General features: G+C 49.6%; 1 protein-coding gene and 1 long non-coding RNA gene across 6 annotated transcripts in view; one reads left to right on the top strand and one right to left on the bottom strand.

Annotated features, from left to right (window-relative positions):
• Nucleotides 1-16,913, top strand: part of ATPSCKMT (ATP synthase c subunit lysine N-methyltransferase) — a 242,261-nt gene that overhangs the window by 61,110 nt on the left and 164,238 nt on the right. The window lies entirely within an intron of this gene.
• Nucleotides 1,353-9,792, bottom strand: LOC147584012 (uncharacterized). Of its 3 annotated transcripts, none has more exons than XR_015240445.1 (4): nucleotides 9,344-9,792; nucleotides 3,613-3,748; nucleotides 1,839-1,927; nucleotides 1,353-1,670 (listed from the first exon to the last, which is right to left on the bottom strand). It is a non-coding gene; the product is annotated as an uncharacterized LOC147584012 (long non-coding RNA). The 3 variants fall into 3 exon arrangements; XR_015240452.1 differs by having other exon boundaries at nucleotides 3,613-3,743; XR_015240444.1 differs by lacking the exon at nucleotides 3,613-3,748 and having other exon boundaries at nucleotides 9,344-9,780.

Below are 16,913 nucleotides of genomic sequence, written 5' to 3'. Positions count from 1 at the left end.
AAATCAGTTCGATGATATTATTCCATTGTCTCCCTACATCCAATGTTGTCAAAGAGAAGTCTATGTCACTGTCATGATCATTTGCACTTCTGAATGTCTTGCAAAGGAGACACTGACAGCCTTTGTTCTGGACTGCCCCTTTTTGTTCTCCCTTCATGTTTGTTTGTTTATTTATTCACTTATTTATTTTTTGAGAGAAAGAGAGAGAGGGAGGGAGGGGTAGAGAGAGAGGGAGAGAGAAAATCCCAAGCAGAAAGTCTCTGCACTGGCAGTGCAGAGCCTCACACGGGGCTTGAACTCATGAACCACGAGATCATGACCTCGGCCGAAATCAAGAGTTGGACGCTTAACCGACTGAGCCACCCAGGTGCCCCTGGGCTGTCCTTTCTACGGGTGATTTTAGAGCAAACAGCCTTGGAAGATGGAGCTGCTGTTTCCTCCTGGAGCAAGTGGTGGCTTTGCTCAGTGCCTTGGAAGTGAGAGATGTGCCTCCCTCGGGGTTTTCAGCACTGTGTCCTCAGAGCACTGAGATTGCTTTTCCTAGTTTGTGGTGGGAGGTGTTTGGAGCCTAGCCTTCTTTTTGGCTTAGAACAGAGAAAGTACCATTTAGACGAGGAGTTGACCAAATTCAAGCAGATCATCTTTTTATGAGCTCCTCTAGTGTGGACATACCCTTCCATGGTAATATGAATAATCCTGGACGCTCACTTGTTGCCACGGCAACAATTATCTGCTATTGCTTAATTCCCATTGACAGCCCCGAGCTTGATTTTAGCTGACATCATTTGTACTTTTCTCCCACACATTTATTTCAGAGTACTTACTCTATTTTTTGTAAATGTAACTCATCCGGCCTTCCCTTGTTGTACACTTTCTTGGGATTTTCAGAGCAGAGGCGTTGCTGTTCTAAAATTTTACAACGATACCAGTCCCATTTCGTGCTCCACACACTTCCCTTTCCGCTTGTTCATCCTAGATATGCTACATTTCCCATTTTGTGACTTTTCACTTCTTCAAACTGCCCTTTATCGCGGAAAGTTCTACATTGTAATTTGAAAAGTAGAACACTAAAATACCCATTTCTGAGTGATCTGCTAACTACCGGGCCATAATTGTATTCCAAATTGATAGTTCAGCTAAAACTTTAACTATTTTACTCAACTTGAGAGGTATATTTGTAGCTGATTATTCCCGCTTATGGCTTCACCCAGAGCTTTTATATCACAGTTATATTTTGTGCCACGTTACATATTTTTCCATCTATTTGCACAAAGCTAGATAAAAAATGTTAACAAAGACATAAAAGTCATATGTTAAACCAAGAATACTCTTGGAGTCAGAAATGATATACTGCATCATCTTTTATTTTTTTTTTCTGAGATTTATTGCTGTGGAGAAGATTCAACCCGAGAATATGGTAGCTAATACAGGTGTGCCAAAATTTCAAGCTCTTAAGATTATGAAGCCAAACCTTCTTTCATACTCTGGCTGGAAACGAAAAGGTCTCCGTGTTCAGATAAATGACCTGAGACAGAAAAACAAATACGAATCATAGAGATGAGACGCGTCTTGCTCGTTGTGTGCGTGTTGGGTTGGGTGTTTTCTTAGCGAGGGCTGGCCCATCGTTTCAGTCCCTCTTCCTTCAGTGATTTTCCACAGCATGCTTTAACCTAAGGGAAGTTAGGAAACTATGAGTAGGATGGCAGAAAACGACCATGGCTCTACCTTTTCCCCATAATTGAAGGGCAGGGTTTCTTAATCTGGGATCCGTGGAGCCCTCAGGGGTTCCCCAGGCAGGCTTTGTGTACAAGGTGGGGCAAAGGTTATGGTATACTTACGGGAAGTGCGTCCACATCTTTCCTCACATTCTCAAAGGAGTCCGTGATCTTCCAGGCGCCAAGAACAACGTGCAACAACTTCTCTTCGACTGTAACGTAAGGGCTGATGTGTAGTAAACACTTAATGTGTGAGGACTGTTTTAAGAACTTGGTTGCAGATTATTAGGGATGATTTCGGATGTGCCCAAAGTAGGGGGAACGGTAACACATCCGGCTTCAACAGTCATCAACATTTGGCTAATTGTTTTTAGCCCTTGAAATGCACGGCCTGATGTACTTGTCATAACTACCCTGAGAGGTGGTGCTGTCAGTACTGTCGCAGATGAGGTTGCTGAGGCTTCGGGGGGCTCAGCCACTTGCTGACTGCTGTACAGCTCGTGAGTGGTCGAGCGGGGAGCTAGGATTTGAACCTGGGGCTGGCTAGCTCCGGAGGCCTCCCCAGGCATGCCACCGGGCATCTCCCTTCTTGCGTGGGTCTCTTTTGGAGAATCTTTGGTCCGTGCTCTGCACTCCTGCTCCTGAGTGCTGTGTCTGCCTTCCGCAGACGTGCTTTTATTCTGGTCGGTGCTGCATTTTACAGAGTGCCTCTTCAGCTTAACACACGGTTTTATTGTATTTTTTTCCTCCCTGTTTTTTTTTTTCCTTTTAATTACTCCTCTTGCTTTTATTCTGATACGAACTCTCTGGGAGAAGTATTTATATTCCCACTTTTTCGGCGAGGAAAGCTCAGATGTTAGCAACCTGACTAAAGTTATACCTCATAAGTGATCGAATTGGTGCTGGAATCCAGACACTCCGTATTCTCACCTGTCCAGCACAGACTGGGCTCGAGGCTCAGTTAAGTGTGGCACGGAATTTGAAAGTTTATTTATTTTATTTTGAGAAAGAGGGAGAGAGGGAGACAGTGAGTGAGCAGGGGAGAGGCAGAGAGAGAGGGAGGGAAAGAATCCCAAGCAGGCTCCATGCTGCCAGCGAATTGTGTCATGAAATTTAAAATTTTTTTTTTTTCAACGTTTATTTATTTTTGGGACAGAGAGAGACAGAGCATGAACAGGGGAGGGGCAGAGAGAGAGGGAGACACAGAATCGGAAACAGGCTCCAGGCTCTGAGCCATCAGCCCAGAGCCCGACGCGGGGCTCGAACTCACGGACCGCGAGATCATGACCTGGCTGAAGTCGGACGCTTAACCGACTGCGCCACCCAGGCGCCCCATGTCATGAAATTTTAAAAGAAAAATGTGCAGAGTGTATTTTCTAATTTTTTTTAATGTTTATTTATTTTTGAGAGAGAGATGCAGACCGGGGAGGGGCAGAGAGAGAGGGAGACACAGAATCCAAAGCAGGCCCCAGGCTCCTAGCTGTCAACGCAGAGCCCGACACAGGGCTCGAACTCATGAACTGTGAGATCATGAACTGAGACAAAGTCAGACACTTTGACTGAGCCACCCAGGTGCCCCTAGAATGTATTTTCTAGAAAAGAGCTTATATTCACAGGGTCAGTCAATGGTGACTAGAATTGGCCACCTGACTGGAAATGGTAGTTATTTCAGGAAAGGGGAGAGTGTGAGGCTTACGGGGTGGGCATCTTGAATGCCCGTGTGGCACGGAGGTGTCCCCACACTGATCAGATTCTCAGTATCCACTGCGGGCTCTTGATTCTCAACGCCAGGCTGGGCCCTTGGGCGTCACAGTGCATGCTCCCACATCACTGTGGACCTTTTAATAGGGGAAGGAGGGACTTCTTGAAACTTGGGGATTTTAGGGCTTTCTGTCACCTCTAGACAGCCAGATCTGTTCTCTGGAACCAGGAGCGCCATCAGCTGTCATCAACCAGAAGGTCCTGTGGCTGTCATCTTGTTAAGGCAAGCATCCAGGCGAGTGACGTCCCAGCATTCAGAAGACACTCCTGTCCTTCAGGGAGCAAGGGGGCCAGCTCAATCTGTGTCATCTGACCAACTCACCTAAACATACTGTGTTTACGCACAGGGATGAGGGAACGGGGAGGGTTCTGCTCTACACGGAGGTGGGTAGGAAAGAAAACAAATTACAGGGAAAATATCAGAAGCCAGAAAATTATTATGAAAAACTGACCCACCCTTAAATGTATAGTAAATGATTAATTTGCATTTTCAGTATGTTAAAAGCCCAGATTACTGCTAGAATTTGCATTTTCAGTATGTTAAAAGCCCAGATTACTGCTGGACATTAAGACACAGTGATGACTTGGCCGAGTGGTTGTTTGGAAATCATCTAATCTGATGATTAATATAAAAAGAATTTAATGCACACACCTTTGTATTTATATGGGTCTAGAAAGCTCTGTGCAGTATACATCCACCTATCACTTTGAGGATTTGGAGGGGGGAGGGGCAGATTTTGGACGCTTTCCGTTCCTACTCTGCTCACTTTTTAAAAATTCATAACAAGGATCGCCCGGGTGTCTCAGCCGGTTAAGGGTCCGACTCTTGGTTTTCGGTTCAGGTCACGATCTCGCGGTTTGTGGGTTTGAGCTCCGTGTCGGGCTCCGTGCTGGCAGTGCGGGGCCTGCTTGGGACCCTCTCTCTCTCCCCTCTCTCTGCCCCTCTCTCGCCGATGCTGTCTCTGTCGCTCTCAAAGTAAATAAACTTAAAAAAAATTCATAACGAGACTGCATTGTTTCCTATCACCAGAAGGAAAGAAAAACATGAAGCACGGATTAGGAGGTGAGATTTCACTGTTCATCCTCGGAGCTCACCGAGGAGGGGGTTGCTGCCCGCCTCTCTTCCGCCCCCTTCCCCCTCACCACAGACACGGCCTCACTGCCTGGGTAGCCCAGGGCGCGGCCAGACAGTGCACCCTGGTTGCGACGACCCTGTGTGAGCGGCAGCAGGGAGAAGGCCTCACCCCCTCGGAGCCCAGTGCAGCGTTTCCCTCGTGTGGTCATTTGGGAGTTCGGACGGCTTGCTGGGCCTCGCGGCCACCCTCTGCCGGTCTCTGACGGGGGTTCGGTAGATACCTTTCCAGGGAAGGTGACGATGCTGGAGGAGACCAGAGGACCAAATTGACCCCCTCTCGGGCATTCCTCTGGGGAGGGACATCAGAGCCATCTGGGCAGAAGCAAGATTTGTCTTCTTTTTTGGGAGAGAGCAGTTTGTGGCATTAAGCACCTCCATTTGTACTCCCAAGAGGGGGAGAGTGTTGGATTTGACCTTCTGAAGTTTTTTTTTTTTTTTTTTGACGTTTCTTTATTTTTGAGACAGAGAGAGACAGAGCATGAATGGGGGAGGGGCAGAGAGAGAGGGAGACACAGAATCCGAAACAGGCCCCAGGCTCCGAGCGGTCAGCACAGAGCCCGACGCGGGGCTCAAACTCATGGACCGCAAGATCGTGACCTGAGCTGAAGTCGGACGCTTAACCGACTGAGCCACCCAGGCGCCCCTGACCTTCTGAAGTTTAAGGACACTTCTGGAAAATTAGGATGGAACACTATCCTCGAACCAGGACATTTCTGAAGACGGGACACCTGTGGGTGCCCCAGACCAACAGGGACGAGGCTGGGAGACCCACATGCCTCCATCTTCCATGTCTAAGGAGAGCTGGGATAGGCAGGCTACTCACCCACCCTGTGCCTCAGTTCCCGCATATGGAAAAGTAGCGGAAGATGATCGTTGAGGTGATTACATCCATTAGCACACATGTGTGCCAGCATCTACCAAACATAAGCTATTCTTTTGTTTTTTAATGTTTATTTTTGAGAGAGAGAGAGAGAGAGGCAGACTGCAAGCAGGGGGAGGGGCAGAGAGAGAGGGAGACAGGATCAGAAGCAGGCTCTAGGCTCTGAGTCATTAGCACAGAGCCCATGCGGGGCTCAAACCCTCCATCTGTGAGATCATGACCTGTGACCTCCTCCTGTGGCCTGGAGGAGGCCCCCTCTGTGCAGGAGATGTGGGCATTTAGGTGCCTTCGTGAGAAACTGGGAGGCCAAGAGGGGCCTCTTGACTCCCTTTGTGTCTTTATCTCACGCATGCCCTTGGTGCTGCCCGATGGCTGGTTTCGTGATAAACCAAGACGAAAGCAATCTTGAGTAAGACGCTGTCCTTATTCTTGCCGGAGTTCGAACCCAGGATAGATGGTGTGGCCGGAACGAGCTTTGGTGTAGTTAACAAGATTGAAAAGGATGATGTCTCGTTTAATTGGGAAATGGGAAGGAGGGAAATAAAGGCAAGAACCCTGCTTATTGGGAGCCCAGGGCATTTGGTGGCTCTGAGCTGGGGGTCCCCGTGAGGATCCTCCGTTGAGGTTAAATTAGGGCCTGTGGTGGTGGGTGGTCTGCCAAGGTTGGGGAGCCAGCCACCTGGTCGTCCAGCCTGCCGCCCTCCAGCCATCACGGCAGGTAGGTGAGGTTGATCTCGAAGAGGTTCCAGAGGGAGACCTGGGGGGCCCTTGACCACCAGCTTGGTGGGCACTGAGGCATGGTACTTGGGACCTGGGGTCGGGCACGCTCCAGGTGCCAGCGGGCAGGGGCATCCCAGCCACCCTGAGAGTGTGGACAGGCTCAGCCCTGGACTAGGATTATAGCTGGGGCTGTTCGAAATGGGGCTGTACCCGTGGCCACTGCCTGAGCACCCCCTGGAGGGAGTGCTGGACAGGCGCCTAGACGTGGCGGGAGCTGGGACCTCGTGCCAGGTCCCTGCACAAAACCGCAGGGCCGTGAGATGGGGCGGTGGTGGCGTTGGCTCTGTGCTCACGGCATGATGTCCTCAAGCCTGTTCTCACTTGCTGCGTGTGAAGACACGGGTGCTGGGCCCGCCCAGTCCCGATTCACACAGGCTCCAGTACAGGTGTCCTGAGGTGCCGGATGGAGCCTCCAGACCCGTCTGCTGCAGGCGCATGAGCGTTAGCCCAGGAGACAGTGGGCGGTGGCCACGTTCCTCCCTGGATGGCGGCAGATCTCAGGGCTCGACCTGAGAGGAGAGCAGACAGATGTGGCAGGAGCGTGGGTGGCCATTGTCGCCCGGCATGACGAGGACCGCTCACGAGGCTGCCTCGGGAGGTAGATGGCCAAAGCCCTACCCTAGCTCTCCCCCGGGTGAATTTCCCGCCTGAATTGCCAGGAGCCAGGATCCAAGAGCCCCAGCTTCGCGACGATTGGCGTAAACCTGCTTATGGCCAGTTGGGCAGAGAAAAGGCAAGTGTGTTGAGCCACCGGCAGGGAGCGTGGGCCCCAGCGTCCTCCAGGGTGAAGAGGTGGACGAGAGTCGCGTGTGGACTGCATACCACTTCTTGGTGTTGGGGGACTGCCGTCACTGTGCAGTTTCTGGAGGGATCTCACTGGCCAGATCCGCGAGAAGAGTGTGCCCTGGGCAGACGTCATGGCATTCATCTTTCCTCGGGTGGCTCAGCACGCCGTGTCCAGTTGCCTGGCGTGCTTGACGGTCTGGGGTCGAGTCGGACATCGGGAGGAAGTGGTGTGGTTGCAGAACGTGGGCCGTGCTCTTGAGCCGTATGGCACGAGGTCACCTGGTTGTTCCTGATGCTTTTGGGGTGGGGGGGGAAGGCAAAGAGGAAGGAGGCCCAGAGGCCTGGCCTGGCGAAGCGGGGTTTGGGGAACTGTACCAGACCGGCCGAGGCAGCACTGGCTGGGCAGCCGCTGCAGTTTGGGAAGGTCCTCTGGGACCATGGACTGGGTATGAGTTTCCTGGTGTTGCCATACCAACGCGCCACAAACCGGGAGGCTTAAATCAACAGAAACTTCTTCTCTCAGAGTTCTGGGGTCTGGAAATCTGAAATCAAGGTGTCTGAAACAGGGACACACTTCTGCAGAAGGCTCTTGGAGAGGGTCCTCGCGTCTCCTGGCATCTGGTGGCCCCAGGTTCCTGGGCTCGTGGCTGCATTACCCTGATCTTTACCTCTGTCATCGCTTGGTCTTCTCCCCACGTGTCTTTGTGTCCTCTCCTCTTCTTATGAGGACCCCAGGCATTGGATTTAGGGATTGCCCCAAATCCAGGACGATTCTTTTTTTTTTAATGTTTATTTATTTATTTTGAGAGAGAGTGTTTGCACATGCATGCATGCATGGGAGAGGGGCAGAGAGAGAAGGGGAGAGAGAGAATCCTGCTCTGTCATCGCAGAGCCCAACTCAGGGCTCGATCTAACAAACGGTGAGATGGTGACCTGACCTGAAACCAAGAGTTGGATGCTCAACCAACCGAGCCACCCAGGTGCCCCTCCAGGATGATTCTGTCTTGAGATCCTTAACTCATTACTTCTACAAAGACACTTTTTTTTTCCAGATGAGGTCACCTTCTGAGTTTTGGGGTAGACATGAAATTTTTCACTATTTAACCTACCACGTGCTGGATGGCAGGGAGGGGGCAAGGACCGTGAAGCAGAGTTTTCGCGGTGGACTTACGGCCAGGGGCATAGCTAGTGATTTCCACCAGCCGTGTCCTCAGGAGATGCATGATGTTGGGGGGAGGGGTGGGCCTAGCCATACTGGACGTGAGCCGCCCCTTCCCCCCCCCGCTCCTGGCATGTATTGCAGATCGTACAGCATCACTATCGCAGAAGTGTTGCAGCTTCTGCGGGACTGAGGGTCTCAAGAACACACTTTTGAAAGTCGGTTCCACCGAGATAAATCTGAGTGGGAACACTCAGAGCGGAGTCTTGCAGGCGAGGCCACATAACTGCCACCTCTTTGGAAGTGAAGTTCACGTACTCCAGCAGACCCAGGAGTGCAAATACTCACAGTGGATTCGTGTAATTTACCCATTCAAAGCTGGGGTTTATGCTGTAACGAATAGCACATGCTAATTTAGTTTTGGGTTATTATTATTACTGTTTTTTTGCAGTGCCCTGCTATGTCCTAGTAACACTTGTTCGTGTCACTGGGAGCACTGGGACGTGGTGGGGCACGAGATTGGTCCATCTGTATCTTCACAAAGGGGTGGACTGTGGTGGGCCACGGCTGGTCCTACTGCAGGCTTAGTGACTCGTAGGACACGGGCCATGGAGCATGTGACTAACTGTATCGTAGTCTCTTCACGGCAGTGCTTAGAGCCTGTCTGCTGCTGTGGCCCCCAGACTGCATGGTATAAAGCTCCAAGCTTCCCTGACCTGCTGGATCGCTCACTCCACAAAGCCGGCACCCACTATTCCATTTTGGAGCTGCTTCTTTGAGCAAAAAGGAAAGCCACGGGGTGTTTTGTTCTCATACGTGTGACTGTATCTCAGGAATCCCTTCTTCACTGTCTGCTGTCTCAGTGGGTACACCGAAGTGGACTGAATTCATGCTTTCAATTCTAGTCAATCTTAATACCCTGGCCAGACGTTGTGGTCTGGCCTAGTTCCCCAAACCATGCCCAGATCAATCTCCACGGCTAGGGGGATGGAAGAATCAATTTGACTTAGGCCAGTCAGGCACAAACCTGGCTGGGGGTGGGGTGAGGAGGGTGGAGCCCGCCTCTCTCAACTACAGAGCCGAGTGGTGGAGGGGAGGTTTGTAAAGACATTTGGAATTTTTTTTACCTTAAATGAAGGGAGATCATGCTGGCGGAAGAAATAGCAGATGACGACCTCGTATGCTGATATTGTCTGGATTGTATGTATCCTCCAGATGGCTCGGCCAGATACTTGCTGACTCCAGTGTTTCCATTTCTTTCTGACCTTTTCCCCTCATATTAAGGAGTAAGATTTTATTTTGTTTTTCCTAGAACTGGGAGCCATTCTGGGGAGCTCTGCTTCCCAGGTACACGTGTTGCGTTTTGATCATTGAGTCGATAACAGAGCCATGCTCCGTTGGAGGCACTGGGGATACCAAGATGTGCAAGTCTGGGTTGGTTAAGCTGACACTAGCTGCTGTAACAAAGAGACCTCGCGTTCCAGAATTGTAATTACATCAGTGGTTTGTGACAGTTCAGGCTGGTGGGTGGCTCCACTCCGTGTGGTCACTCAGGGACACTGGCTGACAGTGGCTCTGCAGGTCTCAATGCGTGGCTTTCAGAGTCATCCTAATCCCTGGCACTTCTGCGAGCAGGAAGGGGAAAGAATGTTGGGGGGGGGGGGACATATGCAAGGTTTCCGGAACCAGGCCTAGAAGTGACATGTGTCACTTCCGCTTACATGCGTGCCTCTCTTCTAGAAAGTTCCTGTCTGCCCTCCCAGGATATGCTCAGTTTAATGGGGAAGAACAACATGTGAACCAAAGGCGGAGGAGGAACAGGTCTTAAGCAGTTGTTTTCCTGCCTCACGTCCAGTTTCAGTTCCAAGTTGTCCCAACACTAAGAACCGCGCAAGGGGAAAGAACTTCCAGATGGAAACACATACCTCCTGTTACATGGGAGAAAATCATATTTACAATTTTTTATTTCCCCTTATATCTGTTTCCAGGCAGCTTTTTCCTATGCTTAGTAATGCTCCTCTAAGTTTTATTTACCTCCTTGCAGCCGCTGGCCATTCTTAGTCTCTATTCCTTGGAAAAAACCAAGTGAAGCCAACAAACCTTTATTGAAGACTTACAATGTTCCAGGTTCACATCCCGATTCCCTGCTCAATTTAATTACCACCACATACCTGGAAAGGAGCATTATTAGTTTCATCTTACAGATGTGGACACTGAGGCTCAGAGAACTTAGGAAGCATCGTTAAAATCATGTACCAGTAGGGATAGAACTGGTTCACTGGGGCCATGCTAGTTGCTGAACAAGTAAACCTCTAAATTTCAGGGCTTAACGTGTAGACATTCGTGTCTTACTCAAGTGACGACCCAGTTAGGGGCTCCTAGTTGGGTGGCTTTTGTCCTCAAGTACTTTCTTGTGCTTCTGTTCTTCCCTAGGACCTTAGATCACTCAACTTCCAGTTGGCTTCTACCTAAATGAATGCCTTTTCATCATTCCAGGATCCCGCCTCTTCCTAGGAATATAGTGCACTGTAGATATGCTTGCAAGTGCTGAGTTGTATATACATGTACTTTTAAAATATTTTTTAAATATTTGCTTATTTTATTTTTTAATGTTTATTAATTTTTGAGAGAGAGAGAGAGGGAGACAGAGTGCGAGAGTGCTGGCCAGAGAGAGAGAGAGAGAGAGAGAGAGAGACACACACACACACACAGAATCCGAAGCAGGCTCCAGGCTCCGAGCTGTCAGCACAGAGCCCGACATGGGACTCGAACTCACGAACTGCGAGATCATGACTTGAGCCGAAGTGGGACGCCTAACCGACTGAGCCACCCAGGCGCCCCATGATTTTTATATTTTTACATTGCTTCAGTACACTGTGCCATTAATTGCATTTTAAAAACAAGGCTCGTAAAACTTAATGTAGGTTTTTGTCTCTTAATGTTTTACATCAAAGAAAAAATAGCAGAGAAGCAATGCATTTTTCAGGCTCTCAGATATTAGCCTTATGTTTTCCTTTAGCTTTTTTCCTGTAAAACTGCGTTTCCTGACGATGTCTGGTGTTTTGCGTTGCTCCCCTTCTGATTTCCCACCTTGAGAGCTGGCTTCTGTGGGTGTTTTGACAGATGCCTGGCTCACACAGGCTCTTGTGGAGCGTGGAGATTTCTTGACTCCCCTGTGTTACTGCTCAGGCTATTAACAGTTCCTTAAATGGGGCACCGAGACTCCGCTCTCAAGTCAGCACTGGCCTTTTCAAGTTTGTCGGCCACAGCTGGCAATGCTCGTAGCACTTCCTAAAGCTCTCAGAACCTGGTTCCACATTTAGCTGCTTCTCGGGAAAATGCTGGCATGGTTAGGAAAAAAGAAAATTCTAACTAGTTCTGGGCTCGAGGCAGTGAAAAGAAACGTGTACCGTTTTGTCATTTTTGGTTCGTTCTTGGTAAGCCACTTTGGGGTGCAAGGTGAGGGGCCCGAGTTCAACAGCCATGAAGGGCGAGCTAGAGAGGGTGCAAGGTAGAGGCATAGCCCCGCTGTGAAGTGAGTGACTGCCTGCCGATTGGCTCCATCGCAAGACCAGGTCATCATCACACTCCTCCAGGACCTCCTCTCCAAGACCAGCATGGCAGTCACTTGCTTCTAAGAAATATGCCATTGTCCCTGGACGCTCACGTAGCTTGGCTGCGGGACAAGAGGGCTGCTGCCGGGCTTGCTGCGGCACTGGAGGGAACCCGGGACGGACACTGGCCCCTTGCTCATCTAGCTTATGCCCCCTGCTTCCCAGCCCCATCCGTGTGGCCAGGGCCTCACCTTTTGGAAAAGCAAAGATGGGATGAGGGCTGGGCTCAGGGGTTTGACTCCACCGTTCTGACTCGGCTGGGTCTACAGATGTATGCTGAGGCCACCGAGAGCCTGGCCACTCTCGCCTGGGGAGAGCTTGGCCAGGAGCTCTCTCTTGCAGGGCCTCGGGCATGAGGGTCTCTCTTGCAGGGCCTCGGGCATGAGGGTCTCCCGGGGAGGCCTGCAGGTCTTAGCCTCCCTGGGGATTCCAAAAGCTGAGCTGCTGGGTGGCCGAGCTGTGAATAAACGACCTTGTGACACGGATGTGAGTGGGAAGCAAGGCTCAGCCTCTCCTCTTAGCTCTCTGTTTCTAATCTCTAATCGCTCTGTAGAATATGTCTTCAAATCATGACAGTGACTGAATTCCCTAGGTTTTAAGATATCACTGATGGCAAAACACACGATCAGTTCCATAACAGTATTTGTGCGTGCATGTCTGGAGAACGAAATACCCTTGAAGATGTACAATTTGACTGCAAGACACATTCCAAATTTTAGAAGTGATAAAATGTGATGAAATGGCAAAATGCTTCAGCTCAAGGAAATGTGGTAGAAAAGATTTCCGGCTCTGGACTAGAGCAAGACCCGCTCCCTGGGCAGCTGCGGAGGCATTTTTGTCTTGCAGGTTAGTTATCCCTTTTCCGGCCGCGGGTTTGGGTCTGCAATTACAGGATCCAGCGTCAGCCGGCGGGTCTGGCACCGCGGCTCCCACAGGGCAATTTGCGGCTGTAATTTCTTGCCGTTGTCTGTTCTGCCGCCCATCTAGCTAGCGCCGAGCCCACTGCGAGCCAGCGGACCCCTAGGGAGCAAATTTGCAGGAAGATAAATTCTGTCCCTGCCTACATTTGAATGCTATTGTGGAAACTGAATAGAATACAGATCACCCCTCCCCTCCCCCAAATTGAATTCTGTGTACCTGCTCCGCTAAGTAGAAAATTGCATATCAACTGGCGGTTCCTAGACAGGGCTCTGTCTAGACACAAAACTTGCTTACCGTTTTTCACGTTCTTGGTCATTCAGGCATATGAAACCCGTTGGCCCCAGTCATTTCCGGACTCGGGCATTTTAGTCCGGAGGAAGTTCCCACCGCCTCCTGCCGATCCTAGGTCGGTGCCACCCCCAGATTCTCGACGGCGCTGTGGGTAGTTCCCCGTTGCCGCTCTCTGCATCCTCAGCTGGAACTTCTTGGGCAGAGGGACGGGGGTCTCCTCTCTGCAGCTCGGGTGCTGCACACGGGTTGTTCAGCACATGCGTGGGTGGGGGGGAGCTGTCCAGCATGAAAACCTCTAAAGATCCTTATGTGGCCTTAACCCGGGAGGGGAGTCCATTGCCCCTCTTAGGACATGTAGGGCGTGTGGCTGAGGTGTTAACAAGTGTGTAAGTGCCGCTCAAGCCCTATTTTCTCCTCGATGTAATTGCCCAGAAGTCCCTTTGCCTCTTTTTCCTCGAAACCCCCAGTAGAGGCTGTGGCCGGCGGAGCCCGGAGAGGCTGTGCCCCGTAGCTGTGGCAGTTCTGTTCAGCCTTCAGGCGGCTGCACGATTCAGCCAAGCAGGAAGAGAGAGGCCGATCACAGAGTGAAAATGCAGGGACGTGAGCGTCCAATCCAGGAGCAGGGCCAGTTGCTGGCGGAGTGGGTGGCTTCAGGCACCGGATTATTTGGGGATTGTCAGGAAGACCAAAAACGGTTCCCCCACTGGTTTAACGGCACATTCATTTTCACCATTAGTGTTTCATTCCTTTGAGGCTGAAGCCTTTTATTTTCAAGAGTCCTAAGTAAATAAAATGCTGTGATGGGGACATGTGGGGGGGAGGGCATAAACTGAGTGCCAGAGAAATTAAAACACAAAATCTAAATTCTGTCGCGAGATAGCTTTGCCAAGAGGAGCCTTGGCGTGCATTCTGAGACATCTGAAAATCTCACGGGGGCCAGGGTGTGGGGGTGGGGCCTGAGCTGTGTGATTGGCAGAGGACAGAACCCCACATATGAGGCCCTACCCTTTATTTTCTCTGTGAGTCTCGTGGTTTGGTTGGCAGCTCTCACTGCTTCTCTGGGGTGGTTTCCCCTGGGGGTGTCACATTGTGGAAATTGGAGGGGACACAGTGATGGGGGTAGGGGGACGGCCCTACTAGTGTTGAGTGACTGTGGTCTAGGAGCACTTAGCGTCCCGCAGTGGCTGGGGCGGTACTGCCCATCGAAGGGCTGCAGCTTTCCGTCAGCTTCCTGCCAGGAAGGCAGCCACCGTGTCCATCATTTTGCTTGGAACTTCACTGGGGGTTACCACCTCTGTCACCTGCCCCTGTGGCTTTTGTGTCCTTGAGGATTTTTTTTTTTTTTACAGTTTATTTTATTTTGAGAGAGAGAGAGAGTGCATGTGCATAAGTGGGGGAGGGGGAGAGAGAGAGAGAGAGAGAGAGAGAGAGAGAGAGAGAGAGAGAGAGAGAGAATCCCAAGCAGGCTCTGCACTGTCAGCACAAAGCCCAACGTGGGGCTCGAACTCACAAACCGTGATATCATGACCTGAGCCTAAATCAAGAATCAGATGCTTAAACGACTGAGCCACCCAGGCGCCCCTGTGTCTTCTGAGGGTTCTAAGGATAGCGGCAAGCACTGACTCCTGAATTATATCCCCTTATGTTCTCTGAGCATTTCTGTGTTGAGATATGTATACATCGATCACAAATTTATTTTCTCCATTTTATTACCATTGGGACATGGTGTTGATTATTTTAAAAATTGTTTGTGTTAGGTTACACACACACACACACACACACACATCTCAACCATCTTAATCATTTTAGAGTGTACAGTTATGTGTATTAAATATATTCATATTGTTGAGAAATAGATCTCTGGAACTTTTCCATCTTGCAAATCTGAAATTATACCCGGTTAACCACATCGCCCCATTCTTCCCTTCCCCCAGCCCTTGACAACCACTGTTCCACTCTCTGTTTCTACGAATTGACTACTTTGGATACCTCATATAATTGGAATCATACAGAATTTGTCGTTTTGTGAGTGGCTTATTTCACTTAGCGTAATGTCCTCAAGGGTCATCCGTGTTGTAGCGTGGGACAGGATTTCCTTCCTTTTTCAGGTGGGATAATACTCCGTTGTATGTATAGGCCACGTGCTGCTTGTCCATTCATCTATCAGTGGACATTTGGGTTGCTTCACCTCTCGGCTATTTTGAATGATGCTGCTATGCACATGGGTATACAAATATCTCAGAGACCCTGCTTTCAGTTTCTTTGCCTATGTTCCCAGAAGGAAGACTTCTGGGTCATATGGTAGCTCTACAGTTAATTTTTTTTTTTTTTTACAGTTAATTTTTTTTTTTTAATTTTTTTTTTCAACGTTTATTTATTTTTGGGACAGAGAGAGAGACACAGCGTGAACGGGGGAGGGGCAGAGAGAGAGGGAGACACAGAATCGGAAACAGGCTCCAGGCTCCGAGCCATCAGCCCAGAGCCCGACGCGGGGCTCGAACTCACGGACCACGAGATCGTGACCTGGCTGAAGTCGGACGCTTAACCGACTGCGCCACCCAGGCGCCCCTAATTTTTTAAGGAACCTCCATACTGTTTTCCTCAGTGGCTGTGTGATTGCACACTCTCACCAACAGTGCACGAGGGTTCCAATTTGTCTGCATCCTCGCCAACGTCTGTCATTTTCTGTTTTTTAAAAAAAATTTTTTTTTGATAGTAGTTACCTTAGTGAGTATTGTTTTAGGTTATGTTTTGCATGAATTCTATCTCCAGATAGTTAAGGGGTAGACATAAAATATCTGTTACCCTAACGGGTTGACAACAACCCGTCTTTCTTCATGACTTCACAACAGTCCTGTCCACCTGCTATCTTTTTCTTACACTTTATTTTAATACACACGCCGTCGCATTAGTGTTGAGCGTACAACATAGTGATTTGACAAGTGTGCACGTCATGCTGCGTTCAAAAGGGTGGCTGTCCTCTGTCACCATATAACACTATTACAGTGCTGTTGACTGTATACCCTACGCTGTGCCTTTAATCCCCCTGACTTATTCCTTCCATAACTGGAAACCTGTATCTCTCATTCCCCTTCACCCATTTTGCCCGTCCCTGACTCTCCTCCCCTCCGGCAACCGGCAGTCTGTTCTCTGCATTTATAGGTGTGTTTCTGCTTTTTTGTTTGTTTGTTTTGTTTTTTAGGTTCCACACGCACGTGAAATCATATGTTCTCTGTGTTTCTCCGACTGACTTATTTCACTTAGCCTAATACCCTCTACGTCTGTCCACGTTGTTGCAAATGGCAAGATCTCACTCTCTTACGGCCGACGAATAGTCCACAGTGTATACGGACCACACCTTCTTTGTCCGTTCGTCTATCGATGGACGCGTGGGTTGCTTTCATATCTTTGGCTCTTATAAATAATGCTGCAGTAAACATAGGGATACATAAATCTTTTTTGGATTAGTGTTTTCATTTTCTGTGGGTAAATATCCAGTAGTGGAGTTACTGGATCCTATGGAATCTCTATTTTGAAGTTTTTGAGGAACCTCCATGCTGCTTTCCACAGAGGCTGCCCCAAAGTCACATTCCCACCGACAGTGCACAAGGTTCCTTTTTCTCCCCATCGTCACTGACACTCTTTTTTATTTCTTGTCTTTTTGATAACAGCTATTCTGACTGTGGTGAGGTGACATCTCATTGTGGTTTTGATTTGCATTTCCCTGTTGATTAATGGTGTGGAGCATCTTTTCGTGTGTCCGTTGTTCACCCGTATTCTTCCTTCTCAACGTAGTATCTTTAAAATTTTGTTAGAAAACAACCTCTCCCTTCTTTCTCTCTAGCAATGCACTGCTTCTCCCATACCTGGC

The sequence above is a fragment of the Puma concolor genome, chromosome A1 (assembly GCF_028749965.1).
Source record: "Puma concolor isolate L17-30 chromosome A1, mPumCon1.1.hap2, whole genome shotgun sequence".
Classification (NCBI taxonomy): Eukaryota; Metazoa; Chordata; class Mammalia; order Carnivora; family Felidae; genus Puma; species Puma concolor.
This window is presented reverse-complemented; position numbering and strand designations above follow the sequence as displayed.